A 13567-nucleotide genomic window follows, 5' to 3' on the forward strand; every position below is an offset into this window, starting at 1 on the left:
TTACAAAGATGCTAACGGACGGCAACAAGACAGAAGAAAAACCGCATTATGTTTTAAATCAGTTTTCTTTAGCCTGGAACTGGGTGAGGTACCATACATTTAAGTTGTACAAGGTACTTAGAGAGGTACATTCGAAAGGAGCCCAAGGAATCATTGTATTCCATTATGAGTTCCATGAGGGAGGAGCAAAAGGGATGAAGTACATCGTCTGGACCTAAAAGATAGGCCACAACAGAAAACAGCATGTGAAGCAGAAGGAGACCGTGACTACAGCTAAGACACAGTGGTTAAAAAATGAGCTAATTGACAACACCCAGACTTCCAATAATGGCGTCTGTTTTAAGATGATGACCAGCGATATAATAAGACTAAAGGATAAGGGTCTTATGAAGGTAATTATGCTACATTTCTTAGCATTAAGGTGAGCCCATGGTTAGCACAAAACTCATAGGTCTAAGCTAGGCTTAATGGAGAATTTGGGTGTCATAGAGTAAGTTGCCAGCAGCACCCAATTTATGAAACATGGAGAAACTCCACAAAAGTGGCTATTCATAGACCTCAGATGCCTGATTTTAAAAGTAAAATCAAAAACAGGGGAACCCAATAATGAATCGTAAGAGATGCCCCTAATAACAGTTTTACAGTCAAAAGAGATACCCCTGCTTGGACTACATGAACTTGAACCCTAAGCAAAATAATGCTGAGGATAAAGAGTTTGCTTATGGCATCTGTACAGGGAATGGTGTCAAAAGCTGCAGTTATTTTTGATGTATGCAGTTTGTACAATCTTGTCCTCATCTAAAGCTTTTGTGAGCTTGTCAAAAAAAATTACCAGGATGAGTAGACATAACATGCCCTTAATAAATCCAAAATAACTCTGGTTGAAGGTTTGGATGTCAACTCTTTCACCCTTAATTAGTTTAACCATAATGTGTTCCATAATTTTACAGATAATGCTAGTGAGACTGATGGGTCAATATTTTACTGGAGTCTATTATGGGGCTTCCCTTGTGGAGATGCTAACTGCGGATGCTCTTCAAGTTTCTGATACATAAAGAGTTGGTGAGACTAATGCTAAATAGTTTTGGGAGCAGTTGAGTTTTATGGTGTATAATACTTGCAATCAGCCTGGAATATTGTTGTTACCCAAAGATTTAGTGCTTTTAGTTTGGAAACAACAGAAGACACTTAATCAAGGTTGATAACAGGTAGTTAAATTATGGAGGAAATTGTGAGGGAGTCAGGGTATGTGGGAGCCGTGAAGTCGGATCTACATTTATCAAAGGGATCAGCCTGTACAGAAAGGAGACATATGGAATACAGCTCGTTATATTTGCACATTCTAATAATTATATGGGATACAGCTTGTTATATATGCCCATTCTAATGGTATTTATATGGAATACACCTTGTTATATATGCCCATTGTAGTGATATTTATATGGGATACAGCTTGTTATATATGCCCATTCTAATGGTATTTATATGGGATGCACCTTGTTATATATGCCCATTGTAGTGATATTTATATGGGATACAGCTTGTTATATATGCCCATTCTAATGGTATTTATATGGAATACACCTTGTTATATATGCCCATTGTAGTGATATTTATATGGGATACAGCTTGTTATATATGCCCATTCTAATGGTATTTCCAGTTTGATTATGCTCTTACATAAATTTAACAAGAACATATTCCAAGCAAAAATATTTCACAGTAAGCTTCAGTTTAAGTTTCATTAGCAGATGGCCACATGGATATAAGCAAGTGTCTTGGAGAAGTTTCAGGTTACATTAGTTACATCAAACTGCATATCCTGTGACTTACTTTGTTCTAAATAATGCAGCTGAATATGTATGCATGACAGTTTTTATCTGTGTTGATCATGCCAACTTTATCCACCTCCTTTACCTGCTTTACTTTAATCCAAATGAATTTATAGGCTTTCGATGACACTAAGTAATAATTGCATTGCTCGGTACATGACCATGGTATTTGTATTTCCAAATGTCTATACATATGCAGGGATTTAGAAGGCTTATTGTGATGCAGAAGCCTTAGTTTGAAAGGTTTCCTCATCTTGGTAAGCCGTTTTCATTTACAGTCTGCTCTACTGCCATGCTTTTTCCTTGCCAGGGGTCATAGCATGGAGGGTGACTTTAATGGAGAAGTTGTGCACTAATGCAGCAGTACAGGGGAATTAGCCATCTGCTAAAATCGCGACTTCTATACTACAGACACACCACACACATACACATATACATACACATACATCTACACACACCTTCCTCCCCACAAATAAACACACAACCTAATCCTATGTACAAGCAGGGGGGCTGCACCCCCCACACCCCCTACTTAAATATACTAACTCTAAGATTGCACTATATACACAAACACACGAAACACCACCACACAAGCTACATCCCCCTCGCACACACACACACACACACACACACACACACACACACACACCACAGTAACAAAACACACTAACAAACACTACAGCCCCTACCCAAAACCCTTAAAACATGAATACTTACCTGAATCCGTGAACACAGCGCAACACCAGAACCACTAATTCAACGTTTCCGAAATGTGAGATTTTGAATTTCGTGCTTCTGGGTGTTCGATGTTTTAGCCTTTCTACTTTATGGGCTTGAGATTCTGAAATTCAATATTTCAGGATTTTGAGTATATAAAGTGTTTCTACACACACATAACTTCTAGAAACTTCCTAACATACCCCCTCATAATAAACACCCATGAAACATAGGGACACAACTGGGGGAAGAATTTAGCCAATTATACAACTATAAAGAAGGCAGATAATACGTAGTAAAGTCCTGCAAGGTATGTGTTTAGAGCTTTACCAGTACAGTGTCTGTTTATTTTACCATGGGGAACAATGAAGTAAGTTAATATCATCAAATTAAGATCAAAGTATTGCTTCCCAAGAACTGGAAAATAATGGTCTCAGAGACTTAGTGGGACTTCCATTGGGATTATGTAATTTAATTGTATATATTAGTTATGCATTTTATTAGATTAGAATTTTATGGTACTCTAACATTTCAAGATGATTTTTAATGGTAATGTTAGGATTTAATGGAACCCATGTTTTATGTTTTCCAGAAACAAGAAAAAGAAATATAATCCTAAACAGTGTAAACCATCCCTATTCACCCTGAGGTACACTCACCGTGACATCATGGGCAGACCAAGAACTTGTAAACACATGCACACACACACACACACACACACACACACACACACACACACACACACCATGACATCATGGGAGGCAACAGCCTTAAGCTCTGCCAACATTTTAGGCAATAAGAAGCCAAACTGTGATAATGTTCAGTTTCAAAGCAGCTCTCATCTGCCAAATAAAGAATCTATGTATTCAAAAGTACTGAGTGAGTCTTTTTCTTCAAGAGCTTGAGGCAAACTAGATGGCCACTTTTTCTCCTAGAATTAAGAGCTGCAGCTTCATCTATAGGAAAACTAGCTGACCAGGAACACCAGAGATCAAAAGACAGATTGTGGCACCATCCACCCCTAGGAAGCAGGAAGTTCAAAGAATCCACATTCCCACCAACCCACAGGCAAGTTAACACCAGCATTAAAACCATGAAATTAGGTAAATCCTTGAAAATGCACATATTATGATGAATATTCTGCCAAGCGGTGTCGCCTCACAGTAAGACGCTGTCCGGTTCGATTCTCAGCTACAGCGTCTTCTGCGTGGAGATGTACATGAATGGGCATACCTTCATTGAAGGTTGTGTGTCAGGGCTGGTAACTCAGCACGTAAAAATCAACTACCAATCATTAGCGGACCGGAGTTCCACTGTGGCGACCCCTAAACGGGAAAAGCCGAAAGATGCAACAACAACATTCTGCCATTAAATACATTGTAATAAGTGTAACATCTTAAAATATACATGGGACGATCGATACCTGACACAGTAGGAGAGTGTAGTAGGTGTGTCTGAGAGAGGGAACACACAATATTAGTAGAGACCCTCAGTGGTGCTCCGTGGTATGATGGGGGTCTATGTTTGCCAGTCGAACAAAACTCTTATTGAACGGCTACTCATCAAACACAACATCGAATGTCCATTTCCTCATATAGGCATATCAATGAAAACTATCTCATCGAACTGTCACAAAATACCACCAGCTATGTATTAAAAGGCTGTTCACCGAACCCTGTTCGTGTGGGAGGCTGTGCCCCCCCCCCCTGCTAATTATATATATATACCAACTCCAAGATTGTACTTCTTCTCTTTTGGCTGTTCTCATTAGAGGTTGCCACAGTGGATCACCTATTTCCATTTCTTCCTGTCCTCGGCATCTTGCTCTGTCACACCAAACACCTGCATGTCCTCTCTCACTACATCCATAAACCTTATAGGTTCATAGTTTCATAGATTAGTACTAAGCTAACTGCCCTTGTGAGACATTTTAAGCCTAGCCAATTATCCCTTGTGAGACTCAAACCCCGCACCTTGTGTTTGTAAGGCAAACACCTTAACCATTAGGCCACCCTCCCAACCCCTTAGGCCTTCCTCTTTTCCTGTTACCTGGCAGCTTCATGCTTAGCATCCTTTTCCCAATATACCCAGTTTCCCTCCTCAGCACATGTCCAAACCAACGTGATCTTGCCTCTCTGATTTTATCTCCAAACCATCCAACCTGTGCTGATTCTCTAATATACTGATTCCTAATGCTGTCCATCCTCGTCACACCCAGTGCAAATCTTAACATCTTTAACTCTGCCACGTCCAGCTCTGACTCCTGCCTTTTTGTCAATGTCACTGTCTCCAACCCATTTAGCATAGCTGGTCTCACTACCCTCTTGTAGACCTTCCCTTTCACTCTTACTGGTACCAGTCTGTCACAAATCACTCCTGACACTCTTCTCCACCCACTCCACTCTGCATGTACTCTTCTTCACCTCTCTTCCACACTCACCATTACTCTGAACTGTTGATCCCAAGTATTTAAACTCATCCACCTTCGCCACCTCTACTCCTTGCATCCTCACCATTCCTCTATCCTCCCTGTCATACACACACACACACATTCTGATTTAGTACTGCTGACCTTCATTCCTCTCCTCTCTAGAGCATATCTCCACCTCTCCAGGGTCTCCTCAACCTAGTCCCTACTCTCACTACAGATCACAATGTCATCTGCAAACATCATAGTCCATGGGGCCTCCTGTCTGATCAAGATTGTACTACAGTGTGGAAAGGGTAAGTATCATAATTTGCCCATAGAAACAAAACAGCACTTAGTTCTTACTAAGCTCGCATTATAGTAGTGATAAGGAAATGGATTACTTTAATTGGACACTAGCTGGTGGATTCTACCTTCCTCCCACAGTTAAGAGAGTACGCAGAGAGGAAAGGCATCATCACCTTTTAAACCAAATGGGTAATATTGCCTGAGAATAGACAGAAGTCAACTGCCAAGTGAGATGCTATCTTTCTCATGGACTCTGAAGGTGGATTGGAGTGCAAGACAGAACTCATATTAGAGTCCTTTTTGAATGGGGGAATTATGCAGCTACTTTCTGGAATTCTGAGTAAGAGGATGATAAAACTTCAGTACATTTCTTCAGCCACTGATAGATGCAGGTTCAGATAAGCCATTAAATAACATGCCCTTATGTGATGCCTATGAGTTTAGACACATTTATTGCATATATTGCTTGTGCAAGTTTAAAGCTGCTTGCCTATTTCATTTTACCAAATGCAATGCTCAATTTTTATTATTTCAAATAATGTCTCTTCATTCAGTATTTAATGTTGTAGCTTGTCAATTTTTTTCTGCTGAGGCATCAATAAGCATGTTTTTTGCTTTTCAAAGAGTTACTTAAGTTGTTGCTGCTATACAAATATTTAATGGCTAGTTTAAGGACAAACAGTAATTGTTTTTGGTATGCTGGAGAATGCAGCTGGTGGCAGCATTCCTACTGAGACAAGGAAAGGAGTGTGCAGACTGAAGCGTTACCTTTAAGTCCTTCTGCCAAATTAGTTTAATTAGTTAGTTAGTTAGTTAGTTAGTTAGTTAGTTAGTTAGTTAGTTTACATTTGGTTACTGGGAAAGTCCGACTGGACACAAGTCCTTTTTCAGCGTAGGCCCGGGTAGAAAAGCACCACATGTAACACAGAATAATAAAGTACAATTTCACAAATACAGAAGCATAATACTGTACATTTTACATCAAATTAAATTAGGATAATACTTTAAAATGTACAACTAAAAGTAGGATGAAAAATGGTGCACTATACAGGTACAAAGATGAAACACTAAACTGTACAATCAAAAAAACATCCAATATGATATAGTATTATGATAATATAAAGTGTACCCCAACTGTGTATGCTTAGAAGTAGGAGTAACTGTTGAGAGGAAGAGAGAGGTATGAGGAATGAGACATGCAAGATAAAGAGAGGTCAACTGCCTGAAAATAAGGGAGGAGTGTTTACCGAGGTGAGGAAAAAGAAGATGGAGTTAGACTATCCTGGGGCCTCACAGTTACAAATCCAGTTGGCTTGTAGGTATGTTTTTAGAGATTTTTTAAACTTAGCTAAGGATGTAGTGGCTGATATATTAGTGGAAAAAGTGTTCCCTTGTTTTAGGTATAACATTTGAATGGGGGGGGGCTCCGGCAGAGTTGTTGACTTTAGTGACATGAAGGAGAGGTTTATTGTTGAAGCGTAGGGTGTAGGTCCCTAGTACTGGAGAAAGAGTGTATTAGGTTTTCTAATGCAGGGGTTTTCTCAGGGTAGCAAAGAATCTTATGGGTTAGTATAAGTTGGTTACAAAGGAGAAGATGGGGAAGTTCAAGCCATTTGAGTTGCTTAAGGGCTGAACAGTAGTGTGTTTGGTGTGGGCTGTTGGTGGCAAACTTTGCAGTTTTGTTATAGAAGGCACCAAGTTTATAGTTATATCAGATTTTCTAAGATTGGTGAGTTTAGGGGAGGCAAATAAAAGTGTACAGATGAGATGTGCTTGTGCTATTTTAGCCCTGGTGTTGTTTGTGAGGAATTGTTTATTTCTGAATAGTCCCCCTAATTTTTTATGTACTTTCTTTATGGTGAGTGAAATGTGAGTGTCAAGTTTCATGTTGCAGTTTATCTCAACTCCTAGAAGTTTGTTGTCAGTGACAGGAGAGATAGTTGTTTTATTGTTAGAAATTATAGTAGATGTGGATATGGGAGTGGTGTGCTTAGTCGACAAGATTATGAGAAGTTTAGTTTTATTGGGTTTTAGTATTAGTTGAGAGTTGGTAAGCCATTATTCTACAGAAAGGAAAGAGGTCTGTGTTTTTAATTGCAGCTGTTGGAGGGAAGGAGAGGAACAGATCAGTGTTGAGTCATCAGCATATTGGATGACTGAGGCATGTAGAGAGGAGGTATGGAGGCTGTTAGTAAAGATAGCGAAAACTAAAGGACCCAGGATGGAGACTTGGGGAACACCCAGAATGACTGGTAATAGAGGAGCGAGTTCTTGCCTTCACTGTACTGCTTGCTGTCTACCTATTAAATAGCTTTGAAACCAAGCAATGGTAAGTGTGCTAAAATTCAGTTCTGAGAGGGATTTAATCAGTTTGTTGTGGTTAACCATATCGAATTCCTTAGACAGGTCAAGAAAGATAGTAGAGACATAGTTGCCATTATTTCTAATGGTTGCTCACTCTACTATGGGGTATGTTGAAGAACATATCATCTATGATGCATCACATGATATATATATATGCCGGAAATAGACATCTGGAGACGTTACCTAGACGATTGTTGGCTTGTGTGGAAAGGGGGTAGTGAGTATCTCATGGAATTTATTGAATATCTTAATGGCAATAAATGGGGGGTTGAATTTACAGTTAATTACAGTTAATTACAACCCACACAGTATTGAATTTTTAGATGTTCATTTAAATAGAGAATTGGACAATACATTGCATACCACGGTCCATAGAAAATACCCGCAATATAATAGCTTGCTACATGCTTCTAGCTTGCAGCCCAAGCACATTATTAGAAATATTCCCAAGTCACAGTTTATCAGAATCAAGAGAATTTGTTCATCACCAGATGATCTGGTCAACTGTCAGAATGACCTTTCAAATAGATTCATACAAAAGGGATATAATAAGCATGATGTTAATTCTGCATTACAATGGACAAAAAACCTATCCAGGGACAACCTGTTGACATACAAACATAAAGCCTCTAGTTCCAACCTAGAGAAGCCCAGGATTTTAACTACTTTTGGTAGAAATACTGATCAATTGATGGATGTTATCAATAAGCACTGGAACATACTTAAAACCAATACGCGTCTGGATGACTGGTTAGGCGACAGATGTCTTTCTCCTATCGCAGAGGCAAAACTCTTGGGTCTCATTTTTCTCATTATAAAAGAATTACATCTCAGGACACTGTATTACATCAGACCACCCTATCTGGGGAAAAACTAGTTGGTTGTTACCCCTGTGGTCATTGTTCTTTTTGTAAATATGTATTTAAGACCAAAAATTTTACAAGTAAAAACACCGGTCAGTTGTATAATATTAATTGTTTTGCAAATTGCAGCACAGATTGGGTTATATACCTGGCTACCTGTACATGTCAAGCTTTTTACATTGGACAAACTTCCAGATAATTTAGATTCTATATGTCTGAACATCTGGGAGATATTAGAAATGCCAGACTCACCAATGCCTTATATAGACATCATTTGACTCACAAAACTGCTACATTTACCTTCACAGTTATTGATAAAATTTCAGGTAACAGATCTTTTAAGATTGGATGGCATAATTTATTAAACAATAAAGAGAAGCGATGGATTATAAAACTAGGTGGGCTTTTTCCACCTGGATTAAATGATAAATTATAAAATGTCATCCATCTTTCTAGTTCAATATATGTCAGAACCTATTTATTTAATTCATGTGTGGTTTATTATAACTATGGGACTTTTTGTATATAGATAGGTTTGGGTTATTTTTCTTTACAGGAAATGATGTCAACACTGCCTTGATTGGATTATTTATAAATAAGCGGCTTTGATACTGCTGTTTATGTTAAACCACTGATGAAAGCAGTTTGCTGAAACCGGTTTGGTCACAATAAACACTTTTTGCTACCACCTTCCGGGTGCTGGATTGTTTTTTTGTTCCTTATCAAGTTTGGATTATCCGTGCATCAACCGTACTTGCTAGCCGAGCTTTCCTAGTGAGTAGCATAAGGCCTGTTGTGATGCTGTGACAGGGCCTGATGCCATATTGAGTGTTTGTGAGAAGGTTGTGGTTGTTGAGGTAATCCATCATTTGTGTGTATACAGCTCTCCAGTATTTTGGACAAGGTGAGAATATTGTTATAGGCCGACAGTTGGTCAACTCTTGAGTTGCCCCCTTTGTGGAGTGGAATAATGTGAGAAATTTTCCAGATCTCAGGGACTAGATTTTTGGATACTGAACATTTGATAAGACTGGAACAGGGTAAGCAATGCCATCAGCAGGTATTTTCAAAAATTCAGTTGGCACTTTATCAATGGCTAAGGTGGTAGGTTTTAGTTTCTTAAAAAGTTTCTTAATTGTATCAGTAGAGATAGGATGGAAGGTAAAGCCATTGTTTTTAATATGGTGATTGGGTGGTTGGTTGGAGGATGGACAGCTTTGAGAGTTAGCAAGTGGAACAATGGATTCAGTGAAGAATTTGTTGACAAGGGTGGCAACACTGAATGAGATATCAGTTATGGTTGGGGGAGGGGGGAGTACCTGACTTTCCAGTATGGAAAATGTTGTTAATGGCCACCAGAATTTTTGGGGGTTATTTTGATATTTGAAATTATTCTGCACTGTGTGTGTGTGTGTGTGTGTGTGTGTGTGTGTGTGTGTGTGTGTGTGTGTGTGTGTGTGTGTGTGTGTGTGTGTGTGTGTGTGTCTATAAATAAACTTTGTCAAGTTTAACTTAGTCATGATAAGATTGCTCTGGAAGGCACTGGACTCTGTCTGAGGTGGGTGAAATCTCAGGGAGTTTGTGATTATAACTATGATCTGCAAAGTGTAAAACTTATTTGGGGTGGGGCAGGATTTGCTTATTACCTATGGCAGCAGTGTGTACCCTCTTAAGGCCAATTGTCCCATATACATTATTTGTTACAAGCATTAAGTGTTTTAAAATCCACAGGGATCAAAGGAGGTTACTAGGCTATCCATGCCACAATTTTCCCAATTGTCAATACCCTCAGGCTAGAATGGCTTTAGTATATGCCTGTGACTTAAGGTATCTACTAAATGCCCCTGTCCATAAAGGTCACAGGTGACAAGCCAGGGGTGAATTTCTGATTTTCCCATCAATTGGTCCAAACTGCTTTTAAATAGGCTTATGGAACAGCTCTGTTTCACATGAATGGGGAGTCTGTTCTATAGACAGGATAATCACTAAGACACATACCCATCCCTTCAACATGTTTTCTTTATTTCACATTGAAGGTTTAGATCCTTAGATTGGGTATTTCTAATGCTGTTTGTCTTGAAAATGTGTAGCAGATCCATCAGGGCTAGATCAAAGAATGCCTTACAGCTTCAATCACCCCTAAGTAGTCTGTAGGAGACCAAGTACAGGAGACAGGCTTTGAGGTGGCCTGCACGGGACATATTATTTGCACCCTGTATTCTTTTAGTGAGGAACCTCTGTGGCCATATCATTTGCTGCAAATGCCTGGTAAGGTACAAGTCAAAGGGGGCATTGTACTCTATTATTGATCTAATGAGGACTGAGTATAGTGGGACTATGATTTCCTTAGATCTGGATACCATGCCTTTACTTATAAGTTGCTCCATGTAGTATTTTTTTTTTCTCTACCATGGACACATGGTGATCAAAGTTCAGGTTACTGAGTTACTAACTCCCTTACCACTGAATCTGGAGTGTTATCAATGCTGTAATTTGTAGGAGGTAGTCATCTTCTCAAATGGTATAATTATAATTTTTTTTTTGCATTAAGTTTCAAAATACTATCACTTTTGTGAGTGATACTACAAGACTAAGGTTTGCAATCTAAGTAAAATGCAAACAGAAATGCAATGTAATGAAATGTAATGCAAGGTTCAGATCCTGCAACATTTCACAATGCTCTCACTATTGTGAGTGGTACTACAAGACTAATGCAGTAGAAGTGTAATAAATGGAGCTCAGATCTTGCAGCAATTCACAATTCTCTCACTATGGTGAGTTATTCTGCAAGACTAAGGCCCACGGGCCAAGTAAAATACAAACAGAATAAAGCAGCAGAAATGAAATAAATGGGGCTTGGAATCTGCAGCAACTCTCAATTCTCCCACCTCTGTATGGGATACATCAAGACTAAGGTCCTAGACCAAGTTAAAAATGCAAATAGTTAACTCTTGGTTAAAACAAGGAAATGCAGAAAAGAACAATACACACTTCAGATTAACATTCTGTGCACTAGTTGAAACTGGATTATATAAAACACAGGCTAATTTAAGCTTTAAGAGTCTAATGGGAGTGCCTTATCAGTTTGAGCTATTAATGTCCAAGAGAAACAGCAGTGGGTGGGGCTTGCAAACTCTCATTTACAGCAGGGGTGGGCAGCTAAAAAGGCACCAAGTTTATAAGCACAACAAGAGCTGGATGGGTGTGTGAGAAAAATATCGAAAAAATCAATACATGCAAACAGCAGCTTTGAACTCAGAGCGCTTGTAGCCAAAAATGAATGTAGGTGAATACCGTAAGTAAGAAAACGGTTTCTCAGCTCCTCCCACTAATTAGTTAGCTTTAATTTCTATTCAGCCAATGAAAGCAAAATAAATGTTTCCTAACTGACCATAGACAACAAATTTTAAGACTTCATGGGGAAAAAAAAGCTTTGCAGTAAAACAGACTTTTTATTGTAATATAATAATATCAAAACCAAAAAGTAATGGAAATATCTAAAACTTAAATGTGACAATCCAAAAAATCAATGCAGTCAAACAACAGTTTTGAACTCAGAGCTATTGTAGCTCTGAGTTTACTAAGGGCTGTTTTCCAGTTCTGCTCAAGTATATAATATACATACTATAGTGACTTTTAAACTAAGGATCTATGTCTAATTGGTACATACTTATCTGGTATGCCATTTACAATTTAAAATATTCATATAGTAAGAGCATTGGGAAATTATACAGTGGTTATTTTTAACATAAAATACAAACTTCACAAACTATTCATCTCAGTACCTATGGGTAACATTTGGAACAAACCTCTACTTATATTTCAACTAGACATGAAAGCACTTAAACTGTCTTTGAAATTACATCTAATGATGTGATAAGCAGTTGTGGTGTCACCTACTCTGAACTTCACATAGAGACATAATGTGTCACACCTGAACTGGTCTTTTCTGTACTTGATCGATATATTCCATTCAAATGACACTGTTGAGAAGTGGCACTAAACTAAAACAAATTTAACTGTTTTTTTTTCTTCTAAAAGCTGTAGTTGTAAATCTTCCCAGCATGTAAAAGTGCAACATTATACAATGCAAAAAATATATAAACTGCATTGAGTATATATACTAGAACTGTTACAAGCTGAAATTAAAACTCCTTGTCAGGTATGCACACATTTACAGTGTTCACAGCTGAAAAACAAATCCTTATTTGGACACTAGCTTGTTGGACTCAGCCTGCCACCAAAAGAAAGCTTTATCAACATCTGTGGTAAAACTGGAAGGACTTCCTAAGTAATTTAAGGTAAGAATGCTTTCAATATATTTTGGATTTTTGTGTTTCCTTTTACTGGATGGGGATTAGAGTAGAATAGTTGAACAGTTGCTATTGCTGCTGGATAAATTGCGTATAACATCTACATGACCTTATGTTTCCATAGATTTTTGTGAAGTGCATTAGTTGCCTTCTACAGCCCAAGACCATTAGGTAAAATGGTAAAATGAACTTTCTCAAAATTGCCTATATATATATATATATATATATATATATGTGTGTGTGTGTGTGTGTGTGTGTGTGTGTGTGTGTGTGTGTGTGTGTGTGGGTATATGTAGGTATGGATCTGCATCTTGTCGTGGTCTGGCATCAGGTGAGGGATTGCATCTCAGTCTAATGTCCACTGATTATCAAGACAGGATCTGTTTCCCATCAGCCTCAAATAGCATTAAGTATGTATCAGAGAATGAGTGAATGAATGACTGCACTATTGCTTTACTTTTTCCTGTAATTTTTTGTATACTTTTTGGTTGGATCTGTTTTGGGTGATTTTTATTTGGATTGCCATGGTGTGACTTTGTGCAAGATGATATTTTCTCTTCTTTCTAGTTTTTCTATTTTTTCCCTAATTTTAGAGTCTCCTAGCTGTCAAGCACTGATGGCAGAATTTTAGTAATTTTTTTAACTTTTAGTTAGGGCTCTTCTTTTTAATTTGGGAGCTTTATTTATCTTGGCCTCAATTTTGTTGCTATCTTTTTGGGCTTAGAAACTAAGCTGAGTGGTGATATTCATGAAGTGGCCTGA

At 38.3% G+C, this 13567-nt stretch overlaps 1 protein-coding gene across 4 annotated transcripts in view; it reads left to right on the plus strand.

Annotated features, from left to right (window-relative positions):
* TBATA (thymus, brain and testes associated) overlaps nt 1–13567 on the plus strand; it is a 692576-nt gene that overhangs the window by 213131 nt on the left and 465878 nt on the right. Inside the window, exon 2 of one of the 4 annotated variants that reach the window (XM_044056963.1) lies at nt 12655–12793. The exons of the other annotated variants lie outside the window; for them this stretch is intronic. The gene's annotated coding sequence lies outside the window, so the exon portion shown is untranslated. The remainder of the gene's footprint in view (nt 1–12654; nt 12794–13567) is intronic. 4 annotated transcript variants of the gene reach the window in all.

This window comes from Protopterus annectens, chromosome 14.part0, assembly GCF_019279795.1.
Source record: "Protopterus annectens isolate FY-2018-M chromosome 14.part0, PAN1.0, whole genome shotgun sequence".
Lineage (NCBI taxonomy): Eukaryota > Metazoa > Chordata > Ceratodontiformes > Protopteridae > Protopterus > Protopterus annectens.